At 43.7% G+C, this 10,202-nt stretch overlaps 1 pseudogene; it reads left to right on the forward strand.

Moving 5' to 3' along the window:
- The first annotated feature begins 5,401 nt into the window (after positions 1 to 5,401).
- LOC118576058 lies at positions 5,402 to 9,943 on the forward strand (annotated as a pseudogene).
- Positions 9,944 to 10,202: the final 259 nt, after the last annotated feature.

The raw sequence follows: 10,202 nt of genomic DNA on the forward strand, positions 1-10,202 counted from the left end.
ACCTGTGAAGATGTGTGGCAGAAAAATTACTTTCTCACTCTCACCCTGTCTCCTTTTCTTCCTCCTAGAGGTCCGAAGCAATCCATTACCATACTGGAGCTTGTCAAATGATTCACATTGAGTTTATCTCACTTGTTGTGGGCTAAGCATATGGAGTTGTAGAGTTGTTGCTCTGAATATTTTGTTCCTTTCCATCTTAGCAAATATCTCAATAACTGTGCAAAATGCTTTGTATCAGAGGACTGAGCAGAACCCATGTTAACTTTCACACTCACCGACAGTCGTGATCCCTTGGGTGAGAAGACGGTGTTTCCCAAACACCTAAGTGCATTTAAACACCACTTTTCTTACCTTCTCTGATAGTTGTGAGTCCCATGTTGCAGCCCAGGTCTGGTACTTTCCATGAAGGCTTTACAGTAGCCAGGTAAAAAGGGGGACATTTAGATCCCAGATGAGAACTAGATACATAGAACTTTAATTGTTTTTAAGATTTATTTTCATGCTGGCTGTTGTAACTCAGACACACACACACAGAGAGACACACAGACACACTGTCACAAACACACACAAAACACACATACACACAAACACACCCTTGGATCTCAGTACTGGAGGGGGAGGATGATCTATGACTTGGAGTTTGGTCGGGTCTACATAGCCATTAGAAAAAAGCAAAGTAATAGGATACCTACACAATAAACTCCACAGACCCAACAACTGACACTGTAAAAACAGGTTTTATGCACCACCACAGCCTTATCCCCAAAATATCTACTTAAGATTGGCTGAGCATGGCCCAGGGTGGTGACACATGCCTTTAATCCCAGTAAACTCCTGAGGCAGAGCCAGGTGGATCTCTGTGAGGCTGAGGCCAGCCTGGTCTACAAAGTGAGATCCAGGAGAGACACAAAAACTACACAAGGAAACCCAGCCTGGAAAAATAAAAACAAAGAAACAAACAAAAAAAAGATTACAAGAGCATGCAAGCAGACATCTGAGAAGGAACATGTATGTCTCTGCCTTAACCTTGGGGATTAAAATTTAACAAATCCTTGTAAGGAGGTACAGAATGGCAGTGATCTCTAATGCTCAACCTCCCACTCCGCTGGCCAATGATGAGGCAACCATGACTTGGGTCTTCCTAAGATTCCAACAACTATATTGGCAGAAATGGAGATATTCTCCTTTTTGTTTGTTGTTTCCTGTTTGTTGAATTGGGTTTGCTTTGTTTTTTCAAGACAAAGTTTCTCTGTGTGACACTGGCTGTCCTGGATCTCACTCTGTAGCTGGCTTCGAGTTCCCCATTTCTGGCTCCTGTGTGTTGAGATAAGAAAGCCCTGATGAGATATTCTAAAGAGATACTTGTGGGCCTTCATTGGCTATTATGGAGTTGAGACAATATCCCCAAAATGGGATTTTCCCAAAAAATATTTTTTCCCTGACTGACATAGTACTATGTAGACTTTGCTGTCCTCAAAATCAAAGAGATCTGACTCCTTCTGTATTTTGGGAAGAAAGGCATGCACCAGCATACTGGTTCTCATTTTGTCCACATTAAATCTGATCCACATAGTTCATTCAGAAGGTTTCATTACATATAGACCTTTTTAAAAATTTCTTGCAGGGGAATAGGCTACAAAAGAACATGGAGCTCTGTGAGTGTGAGGGTTAGACTGAGGTCCAAGTAAGCTACTTCTCTGTAATAGTTGTAATCAATCTAAAAATGAAAACAGAACAAAACAACACAACAAGAAATTTTCAGTGGACATGATCATATTCTTTTGGACATTAAGTCCAACCAAATAGAAAAGAATCATTGGGACCTAAAGGCAGCATACATCTTTGGAAGGGTCTCTCTCTCTCCCCACCTTCTCTCATTCTCTCTCATTCTTTTTCTTTCCTTTGTACTTGACTGCTATCTCTTCATATATACCTGCACAGTTCCACCACAGAAGAGAGCATTAGATATTCTTTCAGATGGTTGAGTGCCAACATGTGGTTGCAGAGAGTTGAACTTAGGACCTCTGGGAGAGTCTCCAGTGCTCTAAATCTCTGATTTTCGTCACCAAATCAAGACACAGTTTTTTTTTGTGTAGCCCAGGCTTTCCATTAACTTTTTCTGTAGACTAGGATGGCCTTGATTCAGAGATTTACCAGGTTCTGCTCCCCAGTGCAGTCCTTTCTTCCTGCACAATCATTTTCCCATAGGCCTAAGCTCAACCTTCTGTCTCATTCCCCTAGTAAACTCTTTATTTTTTTAAAATGTTTCTCTGTGCAATTTTGCCTTTTTCCTCAAACTCACTCTGTAGCTCAGGCAGGCCTGGAATTCAGGGGCCGCCTGGATTGCTGGGATTAAAGTCTCGTGCCTCCACCTCCAGGCTAATAAACTGTTACTCAGTAAAGCAGGCAGTCTAAGATGGTGGCCTTTTCCCTAAGATGGAGCTTGTAAGGTCAAGCCTAAGATGATGGATCTTTCCCTAGGGTGGAGCCTGTAAATTTAAGTCAAGTCCTTCCCAGTAAAGACAGCACCTTCTGGGAACCCATATTTCAAACACCCTGGAATTGCATTGAAACAGTTAAAATGTCTTTTTGTGTCTGTTGAGAAAATAGCCCCAGTGGCTCCTGGAAGCAGACAAAGATTCCCTGTGAAACCCTGGTTTTTGTTCCCTGAGGTTCCCCTGGGTTGTCCCCCATCCCTCCTCCTTGATCAGCCTGTGGTGAAGCCACAGCCTCTAGAGATCTGGGGAGCAAGGATGAAGTGTTAGAAGGGAGGCATGGTGAGAAACAGCTTCAGCTTTGATAGCATTGACTTCAGAGAGAGGCCAGCCTGGGAGCCATGTCAGAGCAAACTCTGGCTGAAGCCAGGGCCCTTGGGTCAAGGGAGGACACCTGTCAGGATTATCAGTCCTTTATGGAAGACCTGACCTTCAATAGCAAACCACATATCAATATGCTGACCACTGTAGCTGAGGAGAACTTGCCATTTGCCAAGAAGATCCTCTCTCACTGAGGCCCCAAACCCCACGGTTCCTTCTTCAGAGAAGCTTCCTCTTAGGTACCACAAGGATTCTATGGTGTAAAACGTTGAAAGAGAGTATCTCACTGCCTTTACTAAAAATCTAGTTGCAACATTTATTTGTGTATTTGAAAAGGTAGATGAAAATACTAGAAAATGTTTGTTTAAATGACGTTCCACATGAGATGAATATTCCCTTTGAAGAAACGTTGTGCCTTGGATGTCAGAGTCAATTCATTAGATGGTGCTGGCCTAGTAAACCTCTGCCCCCTAATTTGAAGCCATCCAGGATCCATATAAAGCCCACATTTAAATGGAGCCTTCAGCCCCTGGCACACTGGTCAGCTCCCCCAGTTTCTCCACATCTCTGATTGACCCTGACATACAAAAGAATCTCCCTGAAGAACAACCGATAAGGCAACAGTTATGGTGACATTTTATTTGTGCTTTAATGTGATATTTTATTTGTATGTTAATGAATAAAGTTGCCTTGTTATCAGAGCTAAAAGCAAGCTATTAAGCTGATCTGGTAGTGGTCCCACACACCCTCAATTGGATTACGAGGCAGGCACAGTCTCTGTGGGTTCAAGGACACACCCAGCATGGTGACTCACGCTTTTAAGCCCAATCCCAACCATAGAGACCTGGAGGTCTGTATAGCTAGGCAGTGACAAGAAAGTCATGTGGTTGGGTTTAGAACAAATCAGAAGGCAGAACAGAAAGGCAATAAAAATACAGGACAGGGGAAGTGGGTCTCTCTCTCAGGGGCAGGACAGCAGCCAGTGGAAAGGTAATGTGATCATAGCTCTTGGCTAAGGCTCTTAATTCTAGGCTTTTACATCTATTTGGCTCTGTATCTTATTTAAACAGACAGTTTAGAATTTCATCGACATTTGGTAGCACACACCCTTAACCCCCATCATTTGGCCGGTAGAGTCTTCGTGTGATGAAGGACATAGCCAAGCAAGGTGAGCTGAACTTTTAATCCCAGTCCCAACCATAGAGACCTGGAGGTCTGTATAGACAGGCTGTGATAAGGAAGACAAGTGGTTGGGTTTAGAGCCAATGAGAAGACAGAACAGAAGGGCAATAAAAAGGTAGTCACAAGGGAAGAAGTTTTCTCTCTCTCTCTCTGGGAAAGCGAAGGCAGCGAGGTGGTCAGATAAGGTAGTAGTGGCCCTTGCTCTAATCTCTTGGCTTTACCTCTGTATTTGGCTCTGTTTCTTATTTTAATAAGACTGTTTTGAATTTCTTCATTACATGCAAATCAGATTTTTGAGTGACTGTTGAAAAAGGCATCAGAGTGCAAGTGATTTAGCATATCTAAAAAGCAACAGAAGAATACGGTTCTTCTTCACAATTGTTTAATGGCTTTACATACTTCATAGAAGGATCCTAAATTCTGTCCATAACAAAGACTTACAGCTCAATTAAAACTCAGTGTCAGGTGGTGGTGGCACAAGCCTTTAACCTCAGTACTCGGGAGGCAGAGGCAGGCAGATCTCTGTGAGTTAGAGGCCTGCCTGGTCTCCAAAGTGAGTTCCAGGAAAGGTGCAAAGATACACAGAGAAACCCTGTCTCGAAAAACAAACACAAAAACAACAAAAACAACAAACAAAAAAAAACAAAAGCTCAGCAAATCAAAAAACATACAACAAGGTATTAGAATAGAGTGCCAAACATTAAGAAACAGGGTATGCACCATTCTCTCCTTCAAGGCTATAGTGATGCTCTTCATGGTTCCATGCTTGTTTGGTTTTGTTTTTTGGAGACAGTGTTTCTCTGTGTAGCCCTTGTTGTTCTGGAAGTCACTCTGTAGAGCTGGATGGCCTCATACTCAGAGATCCACCTGCCTCTGCCTCACAAATGCTGGGATCAAAGGTGTGTGATATGACCTCCCACCATTTTTTTAAATTTATTTATTGTTATTTATTGTGCACTGTTGTGGTACATGCACGTGTGTCCGTGTGAAGGTCTAGACTTAACTTTACAGGCTGCATCCTAGGGAAAGGGCCACCATCTCAGACATGACCGTCTATGTTGCATCTTAAGGTAAGGGTGACCATCTTACACAGTGTGCTGTGCTCAGTTCCAGGAAGAATCTCGGGAATGCCAGGACAGTTTGAACAGATACAGGGCAGGAAAATTTCACAGGATTCAGATACTTTTGGAGAGATGGAAGTGGACAGAGATTTCTGGTGAGGCTGTGAAGTTTCTTCCTGGAGGTTCTATCTGGGTCGTCCCTCATCCTTCCTCCATGGTGCTCATATGGTGAAGACCCAGGCACAGGAGAACCAGGGAGCAAGGCCAATGCATTGAAAGGGGGGCGGGTGTCAGGCGGCTTCACCTTAGAAGGCAACAAACCTCAGAGGGGGGCACTGAACAATGTCAGAGCAGATGCCAGACAAGGCTGGGGCTGCCGGGGTCCTGGAAGACATCTGTCAGGATTATCAGTCATAGTTGGAAGACCTGACCTTCAACAGCAAACCCCACATCAATATGCTGACCATTGTAGCTGAGGAGAACCTGCCCTTCGCCAAGGAGATCGTCTCTCTCATTGAGGCCCAAACAGCCAAGGCTCCTTCTTCAGAGAAGCTTCCTCTTATGTACCTCATGGATTCTATTGTGAAAAATGTTGGAAGAGAGTATCTCACTGCCTTTACGAAAAATCTAGTTGCAACATTTATTTGTGTGTTTGAAAAGGTGGATAAAAATACTAGAAAAAGTTTATTTAAATTACGTTCCACATGGGATGAAATATTCCCTTTGAAGACACTTTATGTCTTGGATGTCAGAGTCAATTCATTAGATCCTGCTTGGCCTATTAAACCTCTGCCCCCTGATGTAAAGAATTCTAGCATGCAGGTAAATTGCAAATTTTTAAATAAATCACCTGAGGAAGCTTCAGCACCTGGGACAGTGCTCAGCTCCCCCAGTATCTCCACTCCTCTGATTGAACCCCACATTCAAAAGAATCTTACTCAAGAGCAACTAATAGGGCAAGAGGTACTTGAAAACCCAAAACAGTTGTTAGAACTTCAGCAGAAGAAGCAGGAGCTTGAGTTGGAAGAAGCTACGGCACCACTGGCAGGATCTCTCAGTGTTCAGCAGGAGACAGCTAACATGGATCCTGGTACACTACCATGTAAGTAAGTTACATGTTTCACAAATTCCCACCATGGGCATAAAAACTCCCCATCAGGTTCCCGTGCAACCTGACAAAAGCTGACCAGGTCCATCTTTACAAATTCAAGACATGAAAAGAATTACACAGGATCCCCATCTGAACAGGATGAGCCAACATTCTTCCCATGGCAAAGAGCAGAGTCTCAGGAAGGAATTTGTAATGAACCAATTAAACCAGTCTGATAGTAAAACAAGGAAAACTGTATCCTCTGAAAAACTAAATTTATCCAAGCAAACAAAAAGTGTGTCAAGTGAAAGAATAACCAAGTATGAACTTGACCAGTTAGATTCTAAATCTATATCTAAATCACAATCACATTCATAAAACAAATCATCCCACAAAAAAGACTTGAAAAATCAAGAATGGGAAAGGATGAGTGTGTGTGGTGTGAACAAGAGAGATCCACGAATAAAAGAGTATCTTCATGCTAGAGCTGAGGGCAAAGAGGAAGATGTAAAAGAAAAGAGAAAAACTGCAGAGAAGGTGGATGAAAATGAGCACATGGAATCATCTGAACACAGGCTGATTGGAAGTAGAAGTCAAATCGTAAATGGCATTGTGAAAAAACAGGACATGTTTACCGAAGAATTGGAAAAAGAGGGGCCCAAACCAGGGAGCTCAAGGACTCAAAAGAGATCAAGATCAAGGTCACCGAGGTCTCGGTCACCCAATGGAAGGCAAAGAAGTATATTTCCAACCTTGGCCCCCAAAACTAGAAAGATGCATGAGTCAGGACTTAAACAGTCACATATGGAAGAGTTCCCAGCATCTTCTAGGGAAGAAAGAAACGTTAAGGGAAGTACTAAGCAGGATGGTCGAGATCCCAGACAGCTGAAAAAGATGGATGAACATTGGCCAAAAGAAACTGCAAGTCCACCTTCTATGAAGTCAGGTGCTGAGCCAAAACAGAATATAGACAAATGGCAATGTTGAAAATCATCCAAAGGATGGAAATCTAGTTAGCAAGAAAGTAAAAGCATCCACCTGTGTGGTGAACATAGTAAAGCACCTCATTTAAGGCATCGGGAGAGCTGGTCAAGCACTAAAGGAATGTTGTCCTCATGAACCCCAAAGCAGCACCATTGACCAACTGGACATGCCGATCTTCAGATTCCTAAAGAGTTAACCATTGCAAGCAAAAGGGAAGTCCTTCAAACTTTGAGTGAACGTTCAGCTTCTGGTGACATTTCACAAGATCAATTCCTTGGTGTTGTGCATCAAATTCAAAAGCTCTTTCAGTATCAAGAAGGTGGAAGAGAGGAGCAGAGATCTCCCTTCAATGGTTGTTTTCCATTTAAGTGACCTAGATATGAAGATTCAGATAAACTGTTTGTAGATGGCCCAGCATCAAGATTTGCTGGCCTTAATACCAATGAGCGGCTTACAGCTTTAGCAGAAGACAGACCATTATCAGATGGACCTGGTAGGCCATGTGAGAGGAGATATGTCCCACCCAAGATGATTTTGGAAGGACCTAATAAATTAAGCCATAGAATGGATGGACACCCTACACCAGCTTCTCTTGGGTTGGAGGGATCACAAGGACAAAGCAGGGGAGGAGGCCCTATGCAATGCAGAGGACCACAAGGTCAGTTGGGAGGTGCGTGTCCTTTGAGATTTGAAGTTCGTCCAGGACCAGTACAATTACCTCTGCGACATGAAAGGACAATTGTTCAAGAAGGAGGAGGAGGAGGAGGAGGAGGAGGAGGAGGAGGAGCAGGAGGAGGAGGAGGAGGAGAAAGAGATAGTTTTCTATTTGAAGGTTCACCTAGTCTGAGTTTGGAGAGATATAAAGGTGGTTTGGGATTTGAATGACCTGGGGGTCCGCCTTTGGGCATTGTGAGGTCTGAAGGCCCTCAGGGACATCCTGTGGGCTGTCTTAGATTTGATAATCCTCGATGCCAGCCTGTAGGTGGGCTCAGGTTTAAGGGGGCTCATCATCAACCACGGGCACCGATTAGGTTTGATGGGCCTCATGGTCAGCCAGGTGGTGCTATCTGATTTGAGGGTCCTTTGCCACAGCAAGGAGTTGGAATGAGGTTTGAGGGTCCCCATGGTCAGGCTGTGGCTGGTGTGAGATTGGAAGGACATAATCAACTAGGTGGGAACCTTATGTCTGAGGGACCACATGGCCAACCAGGGTTTGGCATCAGGTTTGGAAGGACCTTTAGTACAACAGGGAGGTGGAATGAGGTTTGGGGGTCCTGTGCCAGGAGGTGGCCTGAGAACTGAAGCACCTGTGGGTCAAGGGGGTCCACGATTTCAAGGTGGTCACTCTGTAAGGTTTGATGGACAGCCAGGTCAGTCATCACTTTTGCCAAGATATGATGGAACACACAGCCTGCCAGGTCCTAGATTTGAAAGAGCTGGTCAGCCATGTCCACAGAGACTTCCTGGGCCACCTGGTCAGCGGGTTCAACTGAGATTTGATAGTGTAACTCAAAGATTTGATGGGCCACAACAGCAGCAAGCATCAAGATCTGATATTCCTCTTTGTGTGCAAGGTACCAGATTTGACAATCATCCTTCCCAAAGGCTTGACTCTTTCCATCAGACTGGCCCATATAATGACCCACCTGGCAATGCTTTGAATATTCCAGTTCAAGAACTACAGTTCCAAAGAAATGAAGAGATATTTGACACACCTCAAGGACCAAATTTTAATGGACCTCATGGCCCAAAGAATTTCCCAAAGGCCCGTAACAGAGCGTCAGGACACTATTTGGATGAAAAGAATCTTGAGAGTTTTCAGTTGGGAAACTTGGGCAATTTACCTAGTCCAATGTCAGTAGGAGCTCTTCAGACATCTCAACAGGTTCTGACTGGTGTAGCTCAGCCAGTAGCATTTGGTCAAGGACAGCAGTTTTTACCAGTTCATCCACAGAAGGCTGGAGCTTTTCATCCAAATCCTTCATGAGGTCTTCCTAAGGCATATCCTGATCATCATCTCAGTGAGGTGGATGTGAAGGAATTGTATGCAAAATTGGTAAAAATGTGAATTCTCAAATTGTCCCAGCCTGACTCAACTGCAACCCAGGAAAAGGAGGCTGATGTTCAGCTTCCCCCTGAAGAGGCGAAGGATCAGAATGAAGATCAAGATGTTCCAGATCTTACTAATTTTACAACTGAAGAATTGAAACAACGTTAGGACAGTGTTATAAACCTGCGGTGCACTGGGATTCAGTGTCCTTCTTGTGGAATGAGGTTTGTGATATCCCAGAGAGATGTTTATGCAGATCATTTGGACTGGCTTTATCGGCAAAAATAGAAGCAAGCAAGATGTCAGCATAAAGGTCACTGATAGATGTTGGTACTACAGTTTAACAGACTGGATAGAATTTGAAGAAAGAGCTGATCTGGAAGAATAGTCAAAAAGCCAGTTGTTTGAAAAGGCTCATGAAGAGGATGTCGTCAAAGCTTAGGAGGCTTCTAAAGAAAAGGAGTTCCAAAGGGTCCCTGCTGGACCACCTAGAGCACTTGTGAGTTGTGAAATTTGTCAAGAACAATTTGAACAGTTCTGGGATGAAGAGGGGGAGACATGGCAATTAAAAAACGCTATTGGAGTAGACAGAAAGATTTACCATCCATCGTGTTATGCGGATTACCAAAATACATCTTCTTTTGATTGGACACCATCTGCCATCAAGACTCCAGTTGAAAACCCTTGGAACATTAGGGTGAAGCGCGAAATGAACCTGGTCTGCCTTGTGAACAGGAACAGTGCCCTGTGCTCAGGATGAACACTGCCTCAGCCTCTGGAGGGAGATGTGTGTGAGCTCACAGCACAGATGAGTCTTGTACCAAACACTTATGTGAGAATGTAGTGTCACAGCTACTTCAGAGGGCTTGGATCGGGGAGTGTTGTAGCTGTTCAAAGATGAGGACGAGAACCCAACTGTTTTATTTTACAAATATTTTTTATTATAATTTACAGTTCACAAGTGAAACTCGTACATTTTGACACATACAATTTCATTTTGTTAAATTTGCACTCTCTAC

Source organism: Onychomys torridus, unplaced genomic scaffold (genome assembly GCF_903995425.1).
Source record: "Onychomys torridus unplaced genomic scaffold, mOncTor1.1, whole genome shotgun sequence".
Classification (NCBI taxonomy): Eukaryota; Metazoa; Chordata; class Mammalia; order Rodentia; family Cricetidae; genus Onychomys; species Onychomys torridus.